Source organism: Eleutherodactylus coqui, chromosome 3 (genome assembly GCF_035609145.1).
Source record: "Eleutherodactylus coqui strain aEleCoq1 chromosome 3, aEleCoq1.hap1, whole genome shotgun sequence".
NCBI lineage: Eukaryota > Metazoa > Chordata > Amphibia > Anura > Eleutherodactylidae > Eleutherodactylus > Eleutherodactylus coqui.
The window spans coordinates 87,259,103-87,279,814 of record NC_089839.1 but is presented as its reverse complement, the minus strand read 5'-3'; the positions used below and the strand labels follow the sequence as shown (position 1 = coordinate 87,279,814).

General features: G+C 47.2%; 48 non-coding genes across 48 annotated transcripts; all 48 read right to left on the bottom strand.

Annotated features, from left to right (window-relative positions):
* Positions 1-48: 48 nt before the first annotated feature.
* On the bottom strand, positions 49-165 carry LOC136622406 (U5 spliceosomal RNA). Its single transcript, XR_010791623.1, has one exon. It is a non-coding gene; the product is annotated as a U5 spliceosomal RNA (small nuclear RNA).
* A 317-nt stretch (positions 166-482) lies between these two features.
* Positions 483-599, bottom strand: LOC136622587 (U5 spliceosomal RNA). Its single transcript, XR_010791797.1, has one exon. It is a non-coding gene; the product is annotated as a U5 spliceosomal RNA (small nuclear RNA).
* Positions 600-916: 317 nt separating this feature from the next.
* On the bottom strand, positions 917-1,033 carry LOC136622585 (U5 spliceosomal RNA). The gene has a single exon (XR_010791795.1). It is a non-coding gene; the product is annotated as a U5 spliceosomal RNA (small nuclear RNA).
* Positions 1,034-1,350: 317 nt separating this feature from the next.
* Positions 1,351-1,467, bottom strand: LOC136623100 (U5 spliceosomal RNA). Its single transcript, XR_010792269.1, has one exon. It is a non-coding gene; the product is annotated as a U5 spliceosomal RNA (small nuclear RNA).
* A 317-nt stretch (positions 1,468-1,784) lies between these two features.
* On the bottom strand, positions 1,785-1,901 carry LOC136622584 (U5 spliceosomal RNA). Its single transcript, XR_010791794.1, has one exon. It is a non-coding gene; the product is annotated as a U5 spliceosomal RNA (small nuclear RNA).
* Positions 1,902-2,218: 317 nt separating this feature from the next.
* Positions 2,219-2,335, bottom strand: LOC136623099 (U5 spliceosomal RNA). Its single transcript, XR_010792268.1, has one exon. It is a non-coding gene; the product is annotated as a U5 spliceosomal RNA (small nuclear RNA).
* Positions 2,336-2,644: 309 nt separating this feature from the next.
* LOC136622298 (U5 spliceosomal RNA) lies at positions 2,645-2,761 on the bottom strand. Its single transcript, XR_010791519.1, has one exon. It is a non-coding gene; the product is annotated as a U5 spliceosomal RNA (small nuclear RNA).
* Positions 2,762-3,076: 315 nt separating this feature from the next.
* Positions 3,077-3,193, bottom strand: LOC136622248 (U5 spliceosomal RNA). Its single transcript, XR_010791472.1, has one exon. It is a non-coding gene; the product is annotated as a U5 spliceosomal RNA (small nuclear RNA).
* A 317-nt stretch (positions 3,194-3,510) lies between these two features.
* Positions 3,511-3,627, bottom strand: LOC136623098 (U5 spliceosomal RNA). Its single transcript, XR_010792267.1, has one exon. It is a non-coding gene; the product is annotated as a U5 spliceosomal RNA (small nuclear RNA).
* A 317-nt stretch (positions 3,628-3,944) lies between these two features.
* Positions 3,945-4,061, bottom strand: LOC136623097 (U5 spliceosomal RNA). The gene has a single exon (XR_010792266.1). It is a non-coding gene; the product is annotated as a U5 spliceosomal RNA (small nuclear RNA).
* Positions 4,062-4,378: 317 nt separating this feature from the next.
* LOC136622361 (U5 spliceosomal RNA) lies at positions 4,379-4,495 on the bottom strand. Its single transcript, XR_010791579.1, has one exon. It is a non-coding gene; the product is annotated as a U5 spliceosomal RNA (small nuclear RNA).
* Positions 4,496-4,811: 316 nt separating this feature from the next.
* On the bottom strand, positions 4,812-4,928 carry LOC136622405 (U5 spliceosomal RNA). The gene has a single exon (XR_010791622.1). It is a non-coding gene; the product is annotated as a U5 spliceosomal RNA (small nuclear RNA).
* Positions 4,929-5,245: 317 nt separating this feature from the next.
* Positions 5,246-5,362, bottom strand: LOC136623096 (U5 spliceosomal RNA). The gene has a single exon (XR_010792265.1). It is a non-coding gene; the product is annotated as a U5 spliceosomal RNA (small nuclear RNA).
* Positions 5,363-5,679: 317 nt separating this feature from the next.
* Positions 5,680-5,796, bottom strand: LOC136623095 (U5 spliceosomal RNA). Its single transcript, XR_010792264.1, has one exon. It is a non-coding gene; the product is annotated as a U5 spliceosomal RNA (small nuclear RNA).
* Positions 5,797-6,113: 317 nt separating this feature from the next.
* Positions 6,114-6,230, bottom strand: LOC136622263 (U5 spliceosomal RNA). The gene has a single exon (XR_010791486.1). It is a non-coding gene; the product is annotated as a U5 spliceosomal RNA (small nuclear RNA).
* Positions 6,231-6,546: 316 nt separating this feature from the next.
* On the bottom strand, positions 6,547-6,663 carry LOC136623094 (U5 spliceosomal RNA). The gene has a single exon (XR_010792263.1). It is a non-coding gene; the product is annotated as a U5 spliceosomal RNA (small nuclear RNA).
* A 317-nt stretch (positions 6,664-6,980) lies between these two features.
* Positions 6,981-7,097, bottom strand: LOC136622237 (U5 spliceosomal RNA). Its single transcript, XR_010791461.1, has one exon. It is a non-coding gene; the product is annotated as a U5 spliceosomal RNA (small nuclear RNA).
* A 317-nt stretch (positions 7,098-7,414) lies between these two features.
* LOC136623093 (U5 spliceosomal RNA) lies at positions 7,415-7,531 on the bottom strand. Its single transcript, XR_010792262.1, has one exon. It is a non-coding gene; the product is annotated as a U5 spliceosomal RNA (small nuclear RNA).
* A 317-nt stretch (positions 7,532-7,848) lies between these two features.
* On the bottom strand, positions 7,849-7,965 carry LOC136622583 (U5 spliceosomal RNA). Its single transcript, XR_010791793.1, has one exon. It is a non-coding gene; the product is annotated as a U5 spliceosomal RNA (small nuclear RNA).
* A 317-nt stretch (positions 7,966-8,282) lies between these two features.
* LOC136622582 (U5 spliceosomal RNA) lies at positions 8,283-8,399 on the bottom strand. The gene has a single exon (XR_010791792.1). It is a non-coding gene; the product is annotated as a U5 spliceosomal RNA (small nuclear RNA).
* Positions 8,400-8,716: 317 nt separating this feature from the next.
* On the bottom strand, positions 8,717-8,833 carry LOC136623091 (U5 spliceosomal RNA). Its single transcript, XR_010792261.1, has one exon. It is a non-coding gene; the product is annotated as a U5 spliceosomal RNA (small nuclear RNA).
* A 317-nt stretch (positions 8,834-9,150) lies between these two features.
* Positions 9,151-9,267, bottom strand: LOC136622581 (U5 spliceosomal RNA). Its single transcript, XR_010791791.1, has one exon. It is a non-coding gene; the product is annotated as a U5 spliceosomal RNA (small nuclear RNA).
* A 317-nt stretch (positions 9,268-9,584) lies between these two features.
* On the bottom strand, positions 9,585-9,701 carry LOC136623090 (U5 spliceosomal RNA). Its single transcript, XR_010792260.1, has one exon. It is a non-coding gene; the product is annotated as a U5 spliceosomal RNA (small nuclear RNA).
* Positions 9,702-10,010: 309 nt separating this feature from the next.
* On the bottom strand, positions 10,011-10,127 carry LOC136622506 (U5 spliceosomal RNA). The gene has a single exon (XR_010791720.1). It is a non-coding gene; the product is annotated as a U5 spliceosomal RNA (small nuclear RNA).
* Positions 10,128-10,444: 317 nt separating this feature from the next.
* LOC136623088 (U5 spliceosomal RNA) lies at positions 10,445-10,561 on the bottom strand. The gene has a single exon (XR_010792258.1). It is a non-coding gene; the product is annotated as a U5 spliceosomal RNA (small nuclear RNA).
* Positions 10,562-10,878: 317 nt separating this feature from the next.
* LOC136623087 (U5 spliceosomal RNA) lies at positions 10,879-10,995 on the bottom strand. Its single transcript, XR_010792257.1, has one exon. It is a non-coding gene; the product is annotated as a U5 spliceosomal RNA (small nuclear RNA).
* Positions 10,996-11,312: 317 nt separating this feature from the next.
* Positions 11,313-11,429, bottom strand: LOC136623086 (U5 spliceosomal RNA). The gene has a single exon (XR_010792256.1). It is a non-coding gene; the product is annotated as a U5 spliceosomal RNA (small nuclear RNA).
* A 309-nt stretch (positions 11,430-11,738) lies between these two features.
* Positions 11,739-11,855, bottom strand: LOC136623085 (U5 spliceosomal RNA). The gene has a single exon (XR_010792255.1). It is a non-coding gene; the product is annotated as a U5 spliceosomal RNA (small nuclear RNA).
* Positions 11,856-12,172: 317 nt separating this feature from the next.
* LOC136622249 (U5 spliceosomal RNA) lies at positions 12,173-12,289 on the bottom strand. The gene has a single exon (XR_010791473.1). It is a non-coding gene; the product is annotated as a U5 spliceosomal RNA (small nuclear RNA).
* A 316-nt stretch (positions 12,290-12,605) lies between these two features.
* On the bottom strand, positions 12,606-12,722 carry LOC136623084 (U5 spliceosomal RNA). Its single transcript, XR_010792254.1, has one exon. It is a non-coding gene; the product is annotated as a U5 spliceosomal RNA (small nuclear RNA).
* A 302-nt stretch (positions 12,723-13,024) lies between these two features.
* Positions 13,025-13,144, bottom strand: LOC136622621 (U5 spliceosomal RNA). The gene has a single exon (XR_010791828.1). It is a non-coding gene; the product is annotated as a U5 spliceosomal RNA (small nuclear RNA).
* A 317-nt stretch (positions 13,145-13,461) lies between these two features.
* LOC136622418 (U5 spliceosomal RNA) lies at positions 13,462-13,578 on the bottom strand. The gene has a single exon (XR_010791635.1). It is a non-coding gene; the product is annotated as a U5 spliceosomal RNA (small nuclear RNA).
* A 317-nt stretch (positions 13,579-13,895) lies between these two features.
* LOC136622579 (U5 spliceosomal RNA) lies at positions 13,896-14,012 on the bottom strand. The gene has a single exon (XR_010791789.1). It is a non-coding gene; the product is annotated as a U5 spliceosomal RNA (small nuclear RNA).
* Positions 14,013-14,329: 317 nt separating this feature from the next.
* Positions 14,330-14,446, bottom strand: LOC136623083 (U5 spliceosomal RNA). Its single transcript, XR_010792253.1, has one exon. It is a non-coding gene; the product is annotated as a U5 spliceosomal RNA (small nuclear RNA).
* A 317-nt stretch (positions 14,447-14,763) lies between these two features.
* On the bottom strand, positions 14,764-14,880 carry LOC136623082 (U5 spliceosomal RNA). Its single transcript, XR_010792252.1, has one exon. It is a non-coding gene; the product is annotated as a U5 spliceosomal RNA (small nuclear RNA).
* Positions 14,881-15,197: 317 nt separating this feature from the next.
* Positions 15,198-15,314, bottom strand: LOC136623081 (U5 spliceosomal RNA). Its single transcript, XR_010792251.1, has one exon. It is a non-coding gene; the product is annotated as a U5 spliceosomal RNA (small nuclear RNA).
* Positions 15,315-15,623: 309 nt separating this feature from the next.
* Positions 15,624-15,740, bottom strand: LOC136622500 (U5 spliceosomal RNA). Its single transcript, XR_010791714.1, has one exon. It is a non-coding gene; the product is annotated as a U5 spliceosomal RNA (small nuclear RNA).
* A 317-nt stretch (positions 15,741-16,057) lies between these two features.
* On the bottom strand, positions 16,058-16,174 carry LOC136622292 (U5 spliceosomal RNA). Its single transcript, XR_010791513.1, has one exon. It is a non-coding gene; the product is annotated as a U5 spliceosomal RNA (small nuclear RNA).
* Positions 16,175-16,491: 317 nt separating this feature from the next.
* LOC136622578 (U5 spliceosomal RNA) lies at positions 16,492-16,608 on the bottom strand. The gene has a single exon (XR_010791788.1). It is a non-coding gene; the product is annotated as a U5 spliceosomal RNA (small nuclear RNA).
* A 317-nt stretch (positions 16,609-16,925) lies between these two features.
* Positions 16,926-17,042, bottom strand: LOC136623080 (U5 spliceosomal RNA). The gene has a single exon (XR_010792250.1). It is a non-coding gene; the product is annotated as a U5 spliceosomal RNA (small nuclear RNA).
* Positions 17,043-17,351: 309 nt separating this feature from the next.
* On the bottom strand, positions 17,352-17,468 carry LOC136623079 (U5 spliceosomal RNA). Its single transcript, XR_010792249.1, has one exon. It is a non-coding gene; the product is annotated as a U5 spliceosomal RNA (small nuclear RNA).
* A 317-nt stretch (positions 17,469-17,785) lies between these two features.
* On the bottom strand, positions 17,786-17,902 carry LOC136622576 (U5 spliceosomal RNA). Its single transcript, XR_010791787.1, has one exon. It is a non-coding gene; the product is annotated as a U5 spliceosomal RNA (small nuclear RNA).
* A 317-nt stretch (positions 17,903-18,219) lies between these two features.
* Positions 18,220-18,336, bottom strand: LOC136623077 (U5 spliceosomal RNA). Its single transcript, XR_010792247.1, has one exon. It is a non-coding gene; the product is annotated as a U5 spliceosomal RNA (small nuclear RNA).
* Positions 18,337-18,645: 309 nt separating this feature from the next.
* Positions 18,646-18,762, bottom strand: LOC136623075 (U5 spliceosomal RNA). Its single transcript, XR_010792246.1, has one exon. It is a non-coding gene; the product is annotated as a U5 spliceosomal RNA (small nuclear RNA).
* A 309-nt stretch (positions 18,763-19,071) lies between these two features.
* LOC136623074 (U5 spliceosomal RNA) lies at positions 19,072-19,188 on the bottom strand. The gene has a single exon (XR_010792245.1). It is a non-coding gene; the product is annotated as a U5 spliceosomal RNA (small nuclear RNA).
* Positions 19,189-19,505: 317 nt separating this feature from the next.
* Positions 19,506-19,622, bottom strand: LOC136623073 (U5 spliceosomal RNA). Its single transcript, XR_010792244.1, has one exon. It is a non-coding gene; the product is annotated as a U5 spliceosomal RNA (small nuclear RNA).
* A 317-nt stretch (positions 19,623-19,939) lies between these two features.
* On the bottom strand, positions 19,940-20,056 carry LOC136622331 (U5 spliceosomal RNA). The gene has a single exon (XR_010791551.1). It is a non-coding gene; the product is annotated as a U5 spliceosomal RNA (small nuclear RNA).
* Positions 20,057-20,373: 317 nt separating this feature from the next.
* Positions 20,374-20,490, bottom strand: LOC136623072 (U5 spliceosomal RNA). The gene has a single exon (XR_010792243.1). It is a non-coding gene; the product is annotated as a U5 spliceosomal RNA (small nuclear RNA).
* Between the last annotated feature and the right edge of the window lie 222 nt (positions 20,491-20,712).

Genomic DNA, 20,712 nt, shown 5'->3' with positions numbered 1-20,712 from the left:
TTAACACATTCGGAAACAGCACGCTCTCTTTTTTCACCAGAATAAGGAAGCCCCAGCAAAACTGGAGCATGCAAAAATAGCTACAAAACTCAGTGTTGCTCCTCTCCACGGAAATCTTTAGTAAAAGGCGAAAGATTTATACGTTCTGAAGAGAAACCAGAGCATAATGGGCAAGGGGTTCCTCAGCTCCTGCCACCACCGCTGCAGTGCTCTCTTAGCCTAGGGAGACCACCCGGAAAAGAGGCAAAATGAGAAATTGTGCACAACCAGCCAGAATCCTTCACTTCTGCAGTATGCAAATAAGGCCCCTGTTCAGGAACTGTTGACAGGATTCTGGCTGCCTTGGGTAATTGTGCACAATCAGCCAGGATCACATCTTTCCCAGGATGCTTTGCTTCTGCAACATGCAAATGAGGACCCCCATTCAGGATCAGTTAACACATTCGGAAACAGCACTCTCTCTTTTTTCACCAGAATAAGGAAGCCCCAGCAAAACTGGAGCATGCAAAAATTGCTACAAAACTCAGTGTTGCTCCTCTCCACGGAAATCTTTAGTAAAAGGCGAAAGATTTATACGTTCTGAAGACAAACCAGAGCATAATGGGCAAGGGGTTCCTCAGCTCCTGCCACCACCGCTGCAGTGCTCTCTTAGCCTAGGGAGACCACCCGGAAAAGAGGCAAAATGAGAAATTGTGCACAACCAGCCAGAATCCTTCACTTCTGCAGTATGCAAATAAGGCCCCTGTTCAGGAACTGTTGACAGGATTCTGGCTGCCTTGGGTAATTGTGCACAATCAGCCAGGATCACATCTTTCCCAGGATGCTTTGCTTCTGCAACATGCAAATGAGGACCCCCATTCAGGATCAGTTAACACATTCGGAAACAGCACTCTCTCTTTTTTCACCAGAATAAGGAAGCCCCAGCAAAACTGGAGCATGCAAAAATTGCTACAAAACTCAGTGTTGCTCCTCTCCACGGAAATCTTTAGTAAAAGGCGAAAGATTTATACGTTCTGAAGACAAACCAGAGCATAATGGGCAAGGGGTTCCTCAGCTCCTGCCACCACCGCTGCAGTGCTCTCTTAGCCTAGGGAGACCACCCGGAAAAGAGGCAAAATGAGAAATTGTGCACAACCAGCCAGAATCCTTCACTTCTGCAGTATGCAAATAAGGCCCCTGTTCAGGAACTGTTGACAGGATTCTGGCTGCCTTGGGTAATTGTGCACAATCAGCCAGGATCACATCTTTCCCAGGATGCTTTGCTTCTGCAACATGCAAATGAGGACCCCCATTCAGGATCAGTTAACACATTCAGAAACAGCACGCTCTCTTTTTTCACCAGAATAAGGAAGCCCCAGCAAAACTGGAGCATGCAAAAATTGCTACAAAACTCAGTGTTGCTCCTCTCCACGGAAATCTTTAGTAAAAGGCGAAAGATTTATACGTTCTGAAGAGAAACCAGAGCATAATGGGCAAGGGGTTCCTCAGCTCCTGCCACCACCGCTGCAGTGCTCTCTTAGCCTAGGGAGACCACCCGGAAAAGAGGCAAAATGAGAAATTGTGCACAACCAGCCAGAATCCTTCACTTCTGCAGTATGCAAATAAGGCCCCTGTTCAGGAACTGTTGACAGGATTCTGGCTGCCTTGGGTAATTGTGCACAATCAGCCAGGATCACATCTTTCCCAGGATGCTTTGCTTCTGCAACATGCAAATGAGGACCCCCATTCAGGATCAGTTAACACATTCGGAAACAGCACTCTCTCTTTTTTCACCAGAATAAGGAAGCCCCAGCAAAACTGGAGCATGCAAAAATTGCTACAAAACTCAGTGTTGCTCCTCTCCACGGAAATCTTTAGTAAAAGGCGAAAGATTTATACGTTCTGAAGACAAACCAGAGCATAATGGGCAAGGGGTTCCTCAGCTCCTGCCACCACCGCTGCAGTGCTCTCTTAGCCTAGGGAGACCACCCGGAAAAGAGGCAAAATGAGAAATTGTGCACAACCAGCCAGAATCCTTCACTTCTGCAGTATGCAAATAAGGCCCCTGTTCAGGAACTGTTGACAGGATTCTGGCTGCCTTGGGTAATTGTGCACAATCAGCCAGGATCACATCTTTCCCAGGATGCTTTGCTTCTGCAACATGCAAATGAGGACCCCCATTCAGGATCAGTTAACACATTCGGAAACAGCACTCTCTCTTTTTTCACCAGAATAAGGAAGCCCCAGCAAAACTGGAGCATGCAAAAATTGCTACAAAACTCAGTGTTGCTCCTCTCCACGGAAATCTTTAGTAAAAGGCGAAAGATTTATACGTTCTGAAGAGAAACCAGAGCATAATGGGCAAGGGGTTCCTGCCACCACCGCTGCAGTGCTCTCTTAGCCTAGGGAGACCACCCGGAAAAGAGGCAAAATGAGAAATTGTGCACAACCAGCCAGAATCCTTCACTTCTGCAGTATGCAAATAAGGCCCCTGTTCAGGAACTGTTGACAGGATTCTGGCTGCCTTGGGTAATTGTGCACAATCAGCCAGGATCACATCTTTCCCAGGATGCTTTGCTTCTGCAACATGCAAATGAGGACCCCCATTCAGGATCAGTTAACACATTCGGAAACAGCACGCTCTCTTTTTTCACCAGAATAAGGAAGCCCCAGCAAAACTGGAGCACGCAAAAATTGCTACAAAACTCAGTGTTGCTCCTCTCCACGGAAATCTTTAGTAAAAGGCGAAAGATTTATACGTTCTGAAGAGAAACCAGAGCATAATGGGCAAGGGGTTCCTCAGCTCCTGCCACCACCGCTGCAGTGCTCTCTTAGCCTAGGGAGACCACCCGGAAAAGAGGCAAAATGAGAACTTGTGCACAACCAGCCAGAATCCTTCACTTCTGCAGTATGCAAATAAGGCCCCTGTTCAGGAACTGTTGACAGGATTCTGGCTGCCTTGGGTAATTGTGCACAATCAGCCAGGATCACATCTTTCCCAGGAAGCTTTGCTTCTGCAACATGCAAATGAGGACCCCCATTCAGGATCAGTTAACACATTCGGAAACAGCACTCTCTTTTTTCACCAGAATAAGGAAGCCCCAGCAAAACTGGAGCATTCAAAAATTGCTACAAAACTCAGTGTTGCTCCTCTCCACGGAAATCTTTAGTAAAAGGCGAAAGATTTATACGTTCTGAAGAGAAACCAGAGCATAATGGGCAAGGGGTTCCTCAGCTCCTGCCACCACCGCTGCAGTGCTCTCTTAGCCTAGGGAGACCACCCGGAAAAGAGGCAAAATGAGAAATTGTGCACAACCAGCCAGAATCCTTCACTTCTGCAGTATGCAAATAAGGCCCCTGTTCAGGAACTGTTGACAGGATTCTGGCTGCCTTGGGTAATTGTGCACAATCAGCCAGGATCACATCTTTCCCAGGATGCTTTGCTTCTGCAACATGCAAATGAGGACCCCCATTCAGGATCAGTTAACACATTCGGAAACAGCACTCTCTCTTTTTTCACCAGAATAAGGAAGCCCCAGCAAAACTGGAGCATGCAAAAATTGCTACAAAACTCAGTGTTGCTCCTCTCCACGGAAATCTTTAGTAAAAGGCGAAAGATTTATACGTTCTGAAGAGAAACCAGAGCATAATGGGCAAGGGGTTCCTCAGCTCCTGCCACCACCGCTGCAGTGCTCTCTTAGCCTAGGGAGACCACCCGGAAAAGAGGCAAAATGAGAAATTGTGCACAACCAGCCAGAATCCTTCACTTCTGCAGTATGCAAATAAGGCCCCTGTTCAGGAACTGTTGACAGGATTCTGGCTGCCTTGGGTAATTGTGCACAATCAGCCAGGATCACATCTTTCCCAGGATGCTTTGCTTCTGCAACATGCAAATGAGGACCCCCATTCAGGATCAGTTAACACATTCGGAAACAGCACTCTCTCTTTTTTCACCAGAATAAGGAAGCCCCAGCAAAACTGGAGCATGCAAAAATTGCTACAAAACTCAGTGTTGCTCCTCTCCACGGAAATCTTTAGTAAAAGGCGAAAGATTTATACGTTCTGAAGAGAAACCAGAGCATAATGGGCAAGGGGTTCCTCAGCTCCTGCCACCACCACTGCAGTGCTCTCTTAGCCTAGGGAGACCACCCGGAAAAGAGGCAAAATGAGAAATTGTGCACAACCAGCCAGAATCCTTCACTTCTGCAGTATGCAAATAAGGCCCCTGTTCAGGAACTGTTGACAGGATTCTGGCTGCCTTGGGTAATTGTGCACAATCAGCCAGGATCACATCTTTCCCAGGATGCTTTGCTTCTGCAACATGCAAATGAGGACCCCCATTCAGGATCAGTTAACACATTCGGAAACAGCACGCTCTCTTTTTTCACCAGAATAAGGAAGCCCCAGCAAAACTAGAGCATGCAAAAATTGCTACAAAACTCAGTGTTGCTCCTCTCCACGGAAATCTTTAGTAAAAGGCGAAAGATTTATACGTTCTGAAGAGAAACCAGAGAAAATGGGCAAGGGGTTCCTCAGCTCCTGCCACCACCGCTGCAGTGCTCTCTTAGCCTAGGGAGACCACCCGGAAAAGAGGCAAAATGAGAAATTGTGCACAACCAGCCAGAATCCTTCACTTCTGCAGTATGCAAATAAGGCCCCTGTTCAGGAACTGTTGACAGGATTCTGGCTGCCTTGGGTAATTGTGCACAATCAGCCAGGATCACATCTTTCCCAGGATGCTTTGCTTCTGCAACATGCAAATGAGGACCCCCGTTCAGGATCAGTTAACACATTCGGAAACAGCACGCTCTCTTTTTTCACCAGAATAAGGAAGCCCCAGCAAAACTGGAGCATGCAAAAATAGCTACAAAACTCAGTGTTGCTCCTCTCCACGGAAATCTTTAGTAAAAGGCGAAAGATTTATACGTTCTGAAGAGAAACCAGAGCATAATGGGCAAGGGGTTCCTCAGCTCCTGCCACCACCGCTGCAGTGCTCTCTTAGCCTAGGGAGACCACCCGGAAAAGAGGCAAAATGAGAAATTGTGCACAACCAGCCAGAATCCTTCACTTCTGCAGTATGCAAATAAGGCCCCTGTTCAGGAACTGTTGACAGGATTCTGGCTGCCTTGGGTAATTGTGCACAATCAGCCAGGATCACATCTTTCCCAGGATGCTTTGCTTCTGCAACATGCAAATGAGGACCCCCATTCAGGATCAGTTAACACATTCGGAAACAGCACTCTCTCTTTTTTCACCAGAATAAGGAAGCCCCAGCAAAACTGGAGCATGCAAAAATTGCTACAAAACTCAGTGTTGCTCCTCTCCACGGAAATCTTTAGTAAAAGGCGAAAGATTTATACGTTCTGAAGAGAAACCAGAGCATAATGGGCAAGGGGTTCCTCAGCTCCTGCCACCACCGCTGCAGTGCTCTCTTAGCCTAGGGAGACCACCCGGAAAAGAGGCAAAATGAGAAATTGTGCACAACCAGCCAGAATCCTTCACTTCTGCAGTATGCAAATAAGGCCCCTGTTCAGGAACTGTTGACAGGATTCTGGCTGCCTTGGGTAATTGTGCACAATCAGCCAGGATCACATCTTTCCCAGGATGCTTTGCTTCTGCAACATGCAAATGAGGACCCCCATTCAGGATCAGTTAACACATTCGGAAACAGCACTCTCTCTTTTTTCACCAGAATAAGGAAGCCCCAGCAAAACTGGAGCATGCAAAAATTGCTACAAAACTCAGTGTTGCTCCTCTCCACGGAAATCTTTAGTAAAAGGCGAAAGATTTATACGTTCTGAAGAGAAACCAGAGCATAATGGGCAAGGGGTTCCTCAGCTCCTGCCACCACCGCTGCAGTGCTCTCTTAGCCTGGGGAGACCACCCGGAAAAGAGGCAAAATGAGAAATTGTGCACAACCAGCCAGAATCCTTCACTTCTGCAGTATGCAAATAAGGCCCCTGTTCAGGAACTGTTGACAGGATTCTGGCTGCCTTGGGTAATTGTGCACAATCAGCCAGGATCACATCTTTCCCAGGATGCTTTGCTTCTGCAACATGCAAATGAGGACCCCCATTCAGGATCAGTTAACACATTCGGAAACAGCACGCTCTCTTTTTTCACCAGAATAAGGAAGCCCCAGCAAAACTGGAGCATGCAAAAATTGCTACAAAACTCAGTGCTGCTCCTCTCCACGGAAATCTTTAGTAAAAGGCGAAAGATTTATACGTTCTGAAGAGAAACCAGAGCATAATGGGCAAGGGGTTCCTCAGCTCCTGCCACCACCGCTGCAGTGCTCTGTTAGCCTAGGGAGACCACCCGGAAAAGAGGCAAAATGAGAACTTGTGCACAACCAGCCAGAATCCTTCACTTCTGCAGTATGCAAATAAGGCCCCTGTTCAGGAACTGTTGACAGGATTCTGGCTGCCTTGGGTAATTGTGCACAATCAGCCAGGATCACATCTTTCCCAGGAAGCTTTGCTTCTGCAACATGCAAATGAGGACCCCCATTCAGGATCAGTTAACACATTCGGAAACAGCACTCTCTCTTTTTCACCAGAATAAGGAAGCCCCAGCAAAACTGGAGCATGCAAAAATTGCTACAAAACTCAGTGTTGCTCCTCTCCACGGAAATCTTTAGTAAAAGGCGAAAGATTTATACGTTCTGAAGAGAAACCAGAGCATAATGGGCAAGGGGTTCCTCAGCTCCTGCCACCACCGCTGCAGTGCTCTCTTAGCCTGGGGAGACCACCCGGAAAAGAGGCAAAATGAGAAATTGTGCACAACCAGCCAGAATCCTTCACTTCTGCAGTATGCAAATAAGGCCCCTGTTCAGGAACTGTTGACAGGATTCTGGCTGCCTTGGGTAATTGTGCACAATCAGCCAGGATCACATCTTTCCCAGGATGCTTTGCTTCTGCAACATGCAAATGAGGACCCCCATTCAGGATCAGTTAACACATTCGGAAACAGCACGCTCTCTTTTTTCACCAGAATAAGGAAGCCCCAGCAAAACTGGAGCATTCAAAAATTGCTACAAAACTCAGTGTTGCTCCTCTCCACGGAAATCTTTAGTAAAAGGCGAAAGATTTATACGTTCTGAAGAGAAACCAGAGCATAATGGGCAAGGGGTTCCTCAGCTCCTGCCACCACCGCTGCAGTGCTCTCTTAGCCTAGGGAGACCACCCGGAAAAGAGGCAAAATGAGAAATTGTGCACAACCAGCCAGAATCCTTCACTTCTGCAGTATGCAAATAAGGCCCCTGTTCAGGAACTGTTGACAGGATTCTGGCTGCCTTGGGTAATTGTGCACAATCAGCCAGGATCACATCTTTCCCAGGATGCTTTGCTTCTGCAACATGCAAATGAGGACCCCCATTCAGGATCAGTTAACACATTCGGAAACAGCACTCTCTCTTTTTTCACCAGAATAAGGAAGCCCCAGCAAAACTGGAGCATGCAAAAATTGCTACAAAACTCAGTGTTGCTCCTCTCCACGGAAATCTTTAGTAAAAGGCGAAAGATTTATACGTTCTGAAGAGAAACCAGAGCATAATGGGCAAGGGGTTCCTCAGCTCCTGCCACCACCGCTGCAGTGCTCTCTTAGCCTAGGGAGACCACCCGGAAAAGAGGCAAAATGAGAAATTGTGCACAACCAGCCAGAATCCTTCACTTCTGCAGTATGCAAATAAGGCCCCTGTTCAGGAACTGTTGACAGGATTCTGGCTGCCTTGGGTAATTGTGCACAATCAGCCAGGATCACATCTTTCCCAGGATGCTTTGCTTCTGCAACATGCAAATGAGGACCCCCATTCAGGATCAGTTAACACATTCGGAAACAGCACTCTCTCTTTTTTCACCAGAATAAGGAAGCCCCAGCAAAACTGGAGCATGCAAAAATTGCTACAAAACTCAGTGTTGCTCCTCTCCACGGAAATCTTTAGTAAAAGGCGAAAGATTTATACGTTCTGAAGACAAACCAGAGCATAATGGGCAAGGGGTTCCTCAGCTCCTGCCACCACCGCTGCAGTGCTCTCTTAGCCTAGGGAGACCACCCGGAAAAGAGGCAAAATGAGAAATTGTGCACAACCAGCCAGAATCCTTCACTTCTGCAGTATGCAAATAAGGCCCCTGTTCAGGAACTGTTGACAGGATTCTGGCTGCCTTGGGTAATTGTGCACAATCAGCCAGGATCACATCTTTCCCAGGATGCTTTGCTTCTGCAACATGCAAATGAGGACCCCCATTCAGGATCAGTTAACACATTCGGAAACAGCACTCTCTCTTTTTTCACCAGAATAAGGAAGCCCCAGCAAAACTGGAGCATGCAAAAATTGCTACAAAACTCAGTGTTGCTCCTCTCCACGGAAATCTTTAGTAAAAGGCGAAAGATTTATACGTTCTGAAGACAAACCAGAGCATAATGGGCAAGGGGTTCCTCAGCTCCTGCCACCACCGCTGCAGTGCTCTCTTAGCCTAGGGAGACCACCCGGAAAAGAGGCAAAATGAGAAATTGTGCACAACCAGCCAGAATCCTTCACTTCTGCAGTATGCAAATAAGGCCCCTGTTCAGGAACTGTTGACAGGATTCTGGCTGCCTTGGGTAATTGTGCACAATCAGCCAGGATCACATCTTTCCCAGGATGCTTTGCTTCTGCAACATGCAAATGAGGACCCCCATTCAGGATCAGTTAACACATTCAGAAACAGCACGCTCTCTTTTTTCACCAGAATAAGGAAGCCCCAGCAAAACTGGAGCATGCAAAAATTGCTACAAAACTCAGTGTTGCTCCTCTCCACGGAAATCTTTAGTAAAAGGCGAAAGATTTATACGTTCTGAAGAGAAACCAGAGCATAATGGGCAAGGGGTTCCTCAGCTCCTGCCACCACCGCTGCAGTGCTCTCTTAGCCTAGGGAGACCACCCGGAAAAGAGGCAAAATGAGAAATTGTGCACAACCAGCCAGAATCCTTCACTTCTGCAGTATGCAAATAAGGCCCCTGTTCAGGAACTGTTGACAGGATTCTGGCTGCCTTGGGTAATTGTGCACAATCAGCCAGGATCACATCTTTCCCAGGATGCTTTGCTTCTGCAACATGCAAATGAGGACCCCCATTCAGGATCAGTTAACACATTCGGAAACAGCACTCTCTCTTTTTTCACCAGAATAAGGAAGCCCCAGCAAAACTGGAGCATGCAAAAATTGCTACAAAACTCAGTGTTGCTCCTCTCCACGGAAATCTTTAGTAAAAGGCGAAAGATTTATACGTTCTGAAGACAAACCAGAGCATAATGGGCAAGGGGTTCCTCAGCTCCTGCCACCACCGCTGCAGTGCTCTCTTAGCCTAGGGAGACCACCCGGAAAAGAGGCAAAATGAGAAATTGTGCACAACCAGCCAGAATCCTTCACTTCTGCAGTATGCAAATAAGGCCCCTGTTCAGGAACTGTTGACAGGATTCTGGCTGCCTTGGGTAATTGTGCACAATCAGCCAGGATCACATCTTTCCCAGGATGCTTTGCTTCTGCAACATGCAAATGAGGACCCCCATTCAGGATCAGTTAACACATTCGGAAACAGCACTCTCTCTTTTTTCACCAGAATAAGGAAGCCCCAGCAAAACTGGAGCATGCAAAAATTGCTACAAAACTCAGTGTTGCTCCTCTCCACGGAAATCTTTAGTAAAAGGCGAAAGATTTATACGTTCTGAAGAGAAACCAGAGCATAATGGGCAAGGGGTTCCTGCCACCACCGCTGCAGTGCTCTCTTAGCCTAGGGAGACCACCCGGAAAAGAGGCAAAATGAGAAATTGTGCACAACCAGCCAGAATCCTTCACTTCTGCAGTATGCAAATAAGGCCCCTGTTCAGGAACTGTTGACAGGATTCTGGCTGCCTTGGGTAATTGTGCACAATCAGCCAGGATCACATCTTTCCCAGGATGCTTTGCTTCTGCAACATGCAAATGAGGACCCCCATTCAGGATCAGTTAACACATTCGGAAACAGCACTCTCTCTTTTTTCACCAGAATAAGGAAGCCCCAGCAAAACTGGAGCATGCAAAAATTGCTACAAAACTCAGTGTTGCTCCTCTCCAAGGAAATCTTTAGTAAAAGGCGAAAGATTTATACGTTCTGAAGAGAAACCAGAGCATAATGGGCAAGGGGTTCCTCAGCTCCTGCCACCACCGCTGCAGTGCTCTCTTAGCCTAGGGAGACCACCCGGAAAAGAGGCAAAATGAGAAATTGTGCACAACCAGCCAGAATCCTTCACTTCTGCAGTATGCAAATAAGGCCCCTGTTCAGGAACTGTTGACAGGATTCTGGCTGCCTTGGGTAATTGTGCACAATCAGCCAGGATCACATCTTTCCCAGGATGCTTTGCTTCTGCAACATGCAAATGAGGACCCCCATTCAGGATCAGTTAACACATTCGGAAACAGCACTCTCTCTTTTTTCACCAGAATAAGGAAGCCCCAGCAAAACTGGAGCATGCAAAAATTGCTACAAAACTCAGTGTTGCTCCTCTCCACGGAAATCTTTAGTAAAAGGCGAAAGATTTATACGTTCTGAAGAGAAACCAGAGCATAATGGGCAAGGGGTTCCTCAGCTCCTGCCACCACCGCTGCAGTGCTCTCTTAGCCTAGGGAGACCACCCGGAAAAGAGGCAAAATGAGAAATTGTGCACAACCAGCCAGAATCCTTCACTTCTGCAGTATGCAAATAAGGCCCCTGTTCAGGAACTGTTGACAGGATTCTGGCTGCCTTGGGTAATTGTGCACAATCAGCCAGGATCACATCTTTCCCAGGATGCTTTGCTTCTGCTACATGCAAATGAGGACCCCCATTCAGGATCAGTTAACACATTCGGAAACAGCACGCTCTCTTTTTTCACCAGAATAAGGAAGCCCCAGCAAAACTGGAGCATGCAAAAATTGCTACAAAACTCAGTGTTGCTCCTCTCCACGGAAATCTTTAGTAAAAGGCGAAAGATTTATACGTTCTGAAGAGAAACCAGAGCATAATGGGCAAGGGGTTCCTCAGCTCCTGCCACCACCGCTGCAGTGCTCTCTTAGCCTAGGGAGACCACCCGGAAAAGAGGCAAAATGAGAAATTGTGCACAACCAGCCAGAATCCTTCACTTCTGCAGTATGCAAATAAGGCCCCTGTTCAGGAACTGTTGACAGGATTCTGGCTGCCTTGGGTAATTGTGCACAATCAGCCAGGATCACATCTTTCCCAGGATGCTTTGCTTCTGCAACATGCAAATGAGGACCCCCATTCAGGATCAGTTAACACATTCGGAAACAGCACTCTCTCTTTTTTCACCAGAATAAGGAAGCCCCAGCAAAACTGGAGCATGCAAAAATTGCTACAAAACTCAGTGTTGCTCCTCTCCACGGAAATCTTTAGTAAAAGGCGAAAGATTTATACGTTCTGAAGAGAAACCAGAGCATAATGGGCAAGGGGTTCCTGCCACCACCGCTGCAGTGCTCTCTTAGCCTAGGGAGACCACCCGGAAAAGAGGCAAAATGAGAAATTGTGCACAACCAGCCAGAATCCTTCACTTCTGCAGTATGCAAATAAGGCCCCTGTTCAGGAACTGTTGACAGGATTCTGGCTGCCTTGGGTAATTGTGCACAATCAGCCAGGATCACATCTTTCCCAGGATGCTTTGCTTCTGCAACATGCAAATGAGGACCCCCATTCAGGATCAGTTAACACATTCGGAAACAGCACTCTCTCTTTTTTCACCAGAATAAGGAAGCCCCAGCAAAACTGGAGCATGCAAAAATTGCTACAAAACTCAGTGTTGCTCCTCTCCACGGAAATCTTTAGTAAAAGGCGAAAGATTTATACGTTCTGAAGAGAAACCAGAGCATAATGGGCAAGGGGTTCCTCAGCTCCTGCCACCACCGCTGCAGTGCTCTCTTAGCCTAGGGAGACCACCCGGAAAAGAGGCAAAATGAGAAATTGTGCACAACCAGCCAGAATCCTTCACTTCTGCACTATGCAAATAAGGCCCCTGTTCAGGAACTGTTGACAGGATTCTGGCTGCCTTGGGTAATTGTGCACAATCAGCCAGGATCACATCTTTCCCAGGATGCTTTGCTTCTGCAACATGCAAATGAGGACCCCCATTCAGGATCAGTTAACACATTCGGAAACAGCACGCTCTCTTTTTTCACCAGAATAAGGAAGCCCCAGCAAAACTGGAGCATGCAAAAATTGCTACAAAACTCAGTGTTGCTCCTCTCCACGGAAATCTTTAGTAAAAGGCGAAAGATTTATACGTTCTGAAGAGAAACCAGAGAAAATGGGCAAGGGGTTCCTCAGCTCCTGCCACCACCGCTGCAGTGCTCTCTTAGCCTAGGGAGACCACCCAGAAAAGAGGCAAAATGAGAAATTGTGCACAACCAGCCAGAATCCTTCACTTCTGCAGTATGCAAATAAGGCCCCTGTTCAGGAACTGTTGACAGGATTCTGGCTGCCTTGGGTAATTGTGCACAATCAGCCAGGATCACATCTTTCCCAGGATGCTTTGCTTCTGCAACATGCAAATGAGGACCCCCATTCAGGATCAGTTAACACATTCGGAAACAGCACTCTCTCTTTTTTCACCAGAATAAGGAAGCCCCAGCAAAACTGGAGCATGCAAAAATTGCTACAAAACTCAGTGTTGCTCCTCTCCACGGAAATCTTTAGTAAAAGGCGAAAGATTTATACGTTCTGAAGAGAAACCAGAGCATAATGGGCAAGGGGTTCCTCAGCTCCTGCCACCACCGCTGCAGTGCTCTCTTAGCCTAGGGAGACCACCCGGAAAAGAGGCAAAATGAGAAATTGTGCACAACCAGCCAGAATCCTTCACTTCTGCAGTATGCAAATAAGGCCCCTGTTCAGGAACTGTTGACAGGATTCTGGCTGCCTTGGGTAATTGTGCACAATCAGCCAGGATCACATCTTTCCCAGGATGCTTTGCTTCTGCAACATGCAAATGAGGACCCCCATTCAGGATCAGTTAACACATTCGGAAACAGCACTCTCTCTTTTTTCACCAGAATAAGGAACTGGAGCATGCAAAAATTGCTACAAAACTCAGTGTTGCTCCTCTCCACGGAAATCTTTAGTAAAAGGCGAAAGATTTATACGTTCTGAAGAGAAACCAGAGCATAATGGGCAAGGGGTTCCTCAGCTCCTGCCACCACCGCTGCAGTGCTCTCTTAGCCTAGGGAGACCACCCGGAAAAGAGGCAAAATGAGAAATTGTGCACAACCAGCCAGAATCCTTCACTTCTGCAGTATGCAAATAAGGCCCCTGTTCAGGAACTGTTGACAGGATTCTGGCTGCCTTGGGTAATTGTGCACAATCAGCCAGGATCACATCTTTCCCAGGATGCTTTGCTTCTGCAACATGCAAATGAGGACCCCCATTCAGGATCAGTTAACACATTCGGAAACAGCACTCTCTCTTTTTTCACCAGAATAAGGAAGCCCCAGCAAAACTGGAGCATGCAAAAATTGCTACAAAACTCAGTGTTGCTCCTCTCCACGGAAATCTTTAGTAAAAGGCGAAAGATTCATACGTTCTGAAGAGAAACCAGAGCATAATGGGCAAGGGGTTCCTCAGCTCCTGCCACCACCGCTGCAGTGCTCTCTTAGCCTAGGGAGACCACCCGGAAAAGAGGCAAAATGAGAAATTGTGCACAACCAGCCAGAATCCTTCACTTCTGCAGTATGCAAATAAGGCCCCTGTTCAGGAACTGTTGACAGGATTCTGGCTGCCTTGGGTAATTGTGCACAATCAGCCAGGATCACATCTTTCCCAGGATGCTTTGCTTCTGCAACATGCAAATGAGGACCCCCATTCAGGATCAGTTAACACATTCGGAAACAGCACTCTCTCTTTTTTCACCAGAATAAGGAAGCCCCAGCAAAACTGGAGCATGCAAAAATTGCTACAAAACTCAGTGTTGCTCCTCTCCACGGAAATCTTTAGTAAAAGGCGAAAGATTTATACGTTCTGAAGACAAACCAGAGCATAATGGGCAAGGGGTTCCTCAGCTCCTGCCACCACCGCTGCAGTGCTCTCTTAGCCTAGGGAGACCACCCGGAAAAGAGGCAAAATGAGAAATTGTGCACAACCAGCCAGAATCCTTCACTTCTGCAGTATGCAAATAAGGCCCCTGTTCAGGAACTGTTGACAGGATTCTGGCTGCCTTGGGTAATTGTGCACAATCAGCCAGGATCACATCTTTCCCAGGATGCTTTGCTTCTGCTACATGCAAATGAGGACCCCCATTCAGGATCAGTTAACACATTCGGAAACAGCACGCTCTCTTTTTTCACCAGAATAAGGAAGCCCCAGCAAAACTGGAGCATGCAAAAATTGCTACAAAACTCAGTGTTGCTCCTCTCCACGGAAATCTTTAGTAAAAGGCGAAAGATTTATACGTTCTGAAGAGAAACCAGAGCATAATGGGCAAGGGGTTCCTCAGCTCCTGCCACCACCGCTGCAGTGCTCTCTTAGCCTAGGGAGACCACCCGGAAAAGAGGCAAAATGAGAAATTGTGCACAACCAGCCAGAATCCTTCACTTCTGCAGTATGCAAATAAGGCCCCTGTTCAGGAACTGTTGACAGGATTCTGGCTGCCTTGGGTAATTGTGCACAATCAGCCAGGATCACATCTTTCCCAGGATGCTTTGCTTCTGCAACATGCAAATGAGGACCCCCATTCAGGATCAGTTAACACATTCGGAAACAGCACTCTCTCTTTTTTCACCAGAATAAGGAAGCCCCAGCAAAACTGGAGCATGCAAAAATTGCTACAAAACTCAGTGTTGCTCCTCTCCACGGAAATCTTTAGTAAAAGGCGAAAGATTTATACGTTCTGAAGAGAAACCAGAGCATAATGGGCAAGGGGTTCCTCAGCTCCTGCCACCACCGCTGCAGTGCTCTCTTAGCCTGGGGAGACCACCCGGAAAAGAGGCAAAATGAGAAATTGTGCACAACCAGCCAGAATCCTTCACTTCTGCAGTATGCAAATAAGGCCCCTGTTCAGGAACTGTTGACAGGATTCTGGCTGCCTTGGGTAATTGTGCACAATCAGCCAGGATCACATCTTTCCCAGGATGCTTTGCTTCTGCAACATGCAAATGAGGACCCCCATTCAGGATCAGTTAACACATTCGGAAACAGCACTCTCTCTTTTTTCACCAGAATAAGGAAGCCCCAGCAAAACTGGAGCATGCAAAAATTGCTACAAAACTCAGTGTTGCTCCTCTCCACGGAAATCTTTAGTAAAAGGCGAAAGATTTATACGTTCTGAAGAGAAACCAGAGCATAATGGGCAAGGGGTTCCTGCCACCACCGCTGCAGTGCTCTCTTAGCCTAGGGAGACCACCCGGAAAAGAGGCAAAATGAGAAATTGTGCACAACCAGCCAGAATCCTTCACTTCTGCAGTATGCAAATAAGGCCCCTGTTCAGGAACTGTTGACAGGATTCTGGCTGCCTTGGGTAATTGTGCACAATCAGCCAGGATCACATCTTTCCCAGGATGCTTTGCTTCTGCAACATGCAAATGAGGACCCCCATTCAGGATCAGTTAACACATTCGGAAACAGCACTCTCTCTTTTTTCACCAGAATAAGGAAGCCCCAGCAAAACTGGAGCATGCAAAAATTGCTACAAAATTCAGTGTTGCTCCTCTCCACGGAAATCTTTAGTAAAAGGCGAAAGATTTATACGTTCTGAAGAGAAACCAGAGCATAATGGGCAAGGGGTTCCTCAGCTCCTGCCACCACCGCTGCAGTGCTCTCTTAGCCTAGGGAGACCACCCGGAAAAGAGGCAAAATGAGAAATTGTGCACAACCAGCCAGAATCCTTCACTTCTGCAGTATGCAAATAAGGCCCCTGTTCAGGAACTGTTGACAGGATTCTGGCTGCCTTGGGTAATTGTGCACAATCAGCCAGGATCACATCTTTCCCAGGATGCTTTGCTTCTGCAACATGCAAATGAGGACCCCCATTCAGGATCAGTTAACACATTCGGAAACAGCACTCTCTCTTTTTTCACCAGAATAAGGAAGCCCCAGCAAAACAGGAGCATGCAAAAATTGCTACAAAACTCAGTGTTGCTCCTCTCCACGGAAATCTTTAGTAAAAGGCGAAAGATTTATACGTTCTGAAGAGAAACCAGAGCATAATGGGCAAGGGGTTCCTCAGCTCCTGCCACCACCGCTGCAGTGCTCTCTTAGCCTAGGGAGACCACCCGGAAAAGAGGCAAAATGAGAAATTGTGCACAACCAGCCAGAATCCTTCACTTCTGCAGTATGCAAATAAGGCCCCTGTTCAGGAACTGTTGACAGGATTCTGGCTGCCTTGGGTAATTGTGCACAATCAGCCAGGATCACATCTTTCCCAGGATGCTTTGCTTCTGCAACATGCAAATGAGGACCCCCATTCAGGATCAGTTAACACATTCGGAAACAGCACTCTCTCTTTTTTCACCAGAATAAGGAAGCCCCAGCAAAACTGGAGCATGCAAAAATTGCTACAAAACTCAGTGTTGCTCCTCTCCACGGAAATCTTTAGTAAAAGGCGAAAGATTTATACGTTCTGAAGACAAACCAGAGCATAATGGGCAAGGGGTTCCTCAGCTCCTGCCACCACCGCTGCAGTGCTCTCTTAGCCTAGGGAGACCACCCGGAAAAGAGGCAAAATGAGAAATTGTGCACAACCAGCCAGAATCCTTCACTTCTGCAGTATGCAAATAAGGCCCCTGTTCAGGAACTGTTGACAGGATTCTGGCTGCCTTGGGTAATTGTGCACAATCAGCCAGGATCACATCTTTCCCAGGATGCTTTGCTTCTGCAACATGCAAATGAGGACCCCCATTCAGGATCAGTTAACACATTCAGAAACAGCACGCTCTCTTTTTTCACCAGAATAAGGAAGCCCCAGCAAAACTGGAGCATGCAAAAATTGCTACAAAACTCAGTGTTGCTCCTCTCCACGGAAATCTTTAGTAAAAGGCGAAAGATTTATACGTTCTGAAGAGAAACCAGAGCATAATGGGCAAGGGGTTCCTGCCACCACCGCTGCAGTGCTCTCTTAGCCTAGGGAGACCACCCGGAAAAGAGGCAAAATGAGAAATTGTGCACAACCAGCCAGAATCCTTCACTTCTGCAGTATGCAAATAAGGCCCCTGTTCAGGAACTGTTGACAGGATTCTGGCTGCCTTGGGTAATTGTGCACAATCAGCCAGGATCACATCTTTCCCAGGATGCTTTGCTTCTGCAACATGCAAATGAGGACCCCCATTCAGGATCAGTTAACACATTCGGAAACAGCACTCTCTCTTTTTTCACCAGAATAAGGAAGCCCCAGCAAAACTGGAGCATGCAAAAATTGCTACAAAACTCAGTGTTGCTCCTCTCCACGGAAATCTTTAGTAAAAGGCGAAAGATTTATACGTTCTGAAGAGAAACCAGAGCATAATGGGCAAGGGGTTCCTCAGCTCCTGCCACCACCGCTGCAGTGCTCTCTTAGCCTGGGGAGACCACCCGGAAAAGAGGCAAAATGAGAAATTGTGCACAACCAGCCAGAATCCTTCACTTCTGCAGTATGCAAATAAGGCCCCTGTTCAGGAACTGTTGACAGGATTCTGGCTGCCTTGGGTAATTGTGCACAATCAGCCAGGATCACATCTTTCCCAGGATGCTTTGCTTCTGCAACATGCAAATGAGGACCCCCATTCAGGATCAGTTAACACATTCGGAAACAGCACTCTCTCTTTTTTCACCAGAATAAGGAAGCCCCAGCAAAACTGGAGCATGCAAAAATTGCTACAAAACTCAGTGTTGCTCCTCTCCACGGAAATCTTTAGTAAAAGGCGAAAGATTTATACGTTCTGAAGACAAACCAGAGCATAATGGGCAAGGGGTTCCTCAGCTCCTGCCACCACCGCTGCAGTGCTCTCTTAGCCTAGGGAGACCACCCGGAAAAGAGGCAAAATGAGAAATTGTGCACAACCAGCCAGAATCCTTCACTTCTGCAGTATGCAAATAAGGCCCCTGTTCAGGAACTGTTGACAGGATTCTGGCTGCCTTGGGTAATTGTGCACAATCAGCCAGGATCACATCTTTCCCAGGATGCTTTGCTTCTGCAACATGCAAATGAGGACCCCCATTCAGGATCAGTTAACACATTCAGAAACAGCACGCTCTCTTTTTTCACCAGAATAAGGAAGCCCCAGCAAAACTGGAGCATGCAAAAATTGCTACAAAACTCAGTGTTGCTCCTCTCCACGGAAATCTTTAGTAAAAGGCGAAAGATTTATACGTTCTGAAGAGAAACCAGAGCATAATGGGCAAGGGGTTCCTGCCACCACCGCTGCAGTGCTCTCTTAGCCTAGGGAGACCACCCGGAAAAGAGGCAAAATGAGAAATTGTGCACAACCAGCCAGAATCCTTCACTTCTGCAGTATGCAAATAAGGCCCCTGTTCAGGAACTGTTGACAGGATTCTGGCTGCCTTGGGTAATTGTGCACAATCAGCCAGGATCACATCTTTCCCAGGATGCTTTGCTTCTGCAACATGCAAATGAGGACCCCCATTCAGGATCAGTTAACACATTCGGAAACAGCACTCTCTCTTTTTTCACCAGAATAAGGAAGCCCCAGCAAAACTGGAGCATGCAAAAATTGCTACAAAACTCAGTGTTGCTCCTCTCCACGGAAATCTTTAGTAAAAGGCGAAAGATTTATACGTTCTGAAGAGAAACCAGAGCATAATGGGCAAGGGGTTCCTGCCACCACCGCTGCAGTGCTCTCTTAGCCTAGGGAGACCACCCGGAAAAGAGGCAAAATGAGAAATTGTGCACAACCAGCCAGAATCCTTCACTTCTGCAGTATGCAAATAAGGCCCCTGTTCAGGAACTGTTGACAGGATTCTGGCTGCCTTGGGTAATTGTGCACAATCAGCCAGGATCACATCTTTCCCAGGATGCTTTGCTTCTGCAACATGCAAATGAGGACCCCCATTCAGGATCAGTTAACACATTCGGAAACAGCACTCTCTCTTTTTTCACCAGAATAAGGAAGCCCCAGCAAAACTGGAGCATGCAAAAATTGCTACAAAACTCAGTGTTGCTCCTCTCCACGGAAATCTTTAGTAAAAGGCGAAAGATTTATACGTTCTGAAGAGAAACCAGAGCATAATGGGCAAGGGGTTCCTCAGCTCCTGCCACCACCGCTGCAGTGCTCTCTTAGCCTAGGGAGACCATCCGGAAAAGAGGCAAAATGAGAAATTGTGCACAACCAGCCAGAATCCTTCACTTCTGCAGTATGCAAATAAGGCCCCTGTTCAGGAACTGTTGACAGGATTCTGGCTGCCTTGGGTAATTGTGCACAATCAGCCAGGATCACATCTTTCCCAGGATGCTTTGCTTCTGCAACATGCAAATGAGGACCCCCATTCAGGATCAGTTAACACATTCGGAAACAGCACTCTCTCTTTTTTCACCAGAATAAGGAAGCCCCAGCAAAACTGGAGCATGCAAAAATTGCTACAAAACTCAGTGTTGCTCCTCTCCACGGAAATCTTTAGTAAAAGGCGAAAGATTTATACGTTCTGAAGAGAAACCAGAGCATAATGGGCAAGGGGTTCCTCAGCTCCTGCCACCACCGCTGCAGTGCTCTCTTAGCCTAGGGAGACCACCCGGAAAAGAGGCAAAATGAGAAATTGTGCACAACCAGCCAGAATCCTTCACTTCTGCAGTATGCAAATAAGGCCCCTGTTCAGGAACTGTTGACAGGATTCTGGCTGCCTTGGGTAATTGTGCACAATCAGCCAGGATCACATCTTTCCCAGGATGCTTTGCTTCTGCAACATGCAAATGAGGACCCCCATTCAGGATCAGTTAACACATTCGGAAACAGCACGCTCTCTTTTTTCACCAGAATAAGGAAGCCCCAGCAAAACTGGAGCATGCAAAAATTGCTACAAAACTCAGTGTTGCTCCTCTCCACGGAAATCTTTAGTAAAAGGCGAAAGATTTATACATTCTGAAGAGAAACCAGAGCATAATGGGCAAGGGGTTCCTCAGCTCCTGCCACCACCGCTGCAGTGCTCTCTTAGCCTAGGGAGACCACCCGGAAAAGAGGCAAAATGAGAAATTGTGCACAACCAGCCAGAATCCTTCACTTCTGCAGTATGCAAATAAGGCCCCTGTTCAGGAACTGTTGACAGGATTCTGGCTGCCTTGGGTAATTGTGCACAATCAGCCAGGATCACATCTTTCCCAGGATGCTTTGCTTCTGCAACATGCAAATGAGGACCCCCATTCAGGATCAGTTAACACATTCAGAAACAGCACGCTCTCTTTTTTCACCAGAATAAGGAAGCCCCAGCAAAACTGGAGCATGCAAAAATTGCTACAAAACTCAGTGTTGCTCCTCTCCACGGAAATCTTTAGTAAAAGGCGAAAGATTTATACGTTCTGAAGAGAAACCAGAGCATAATGGGCAAGGGGTTCCTGCCACCACCGCTGCAGTGCTCTCTTAGCCTAGGGAGACCACCCGGAAAAGAGGCAAAATGAGAAATTGTGCACAACCAGCCAGAATCCTTCACTTCTGCAGTATGCAAATAAGGCCCCTGTTCAGGAACTGTTGACAGGATTCTGGCTGCCTTGGGTAATTGTGCACAATCAGCCAGGATCACATCTTTCCCAGGATGCTTTGC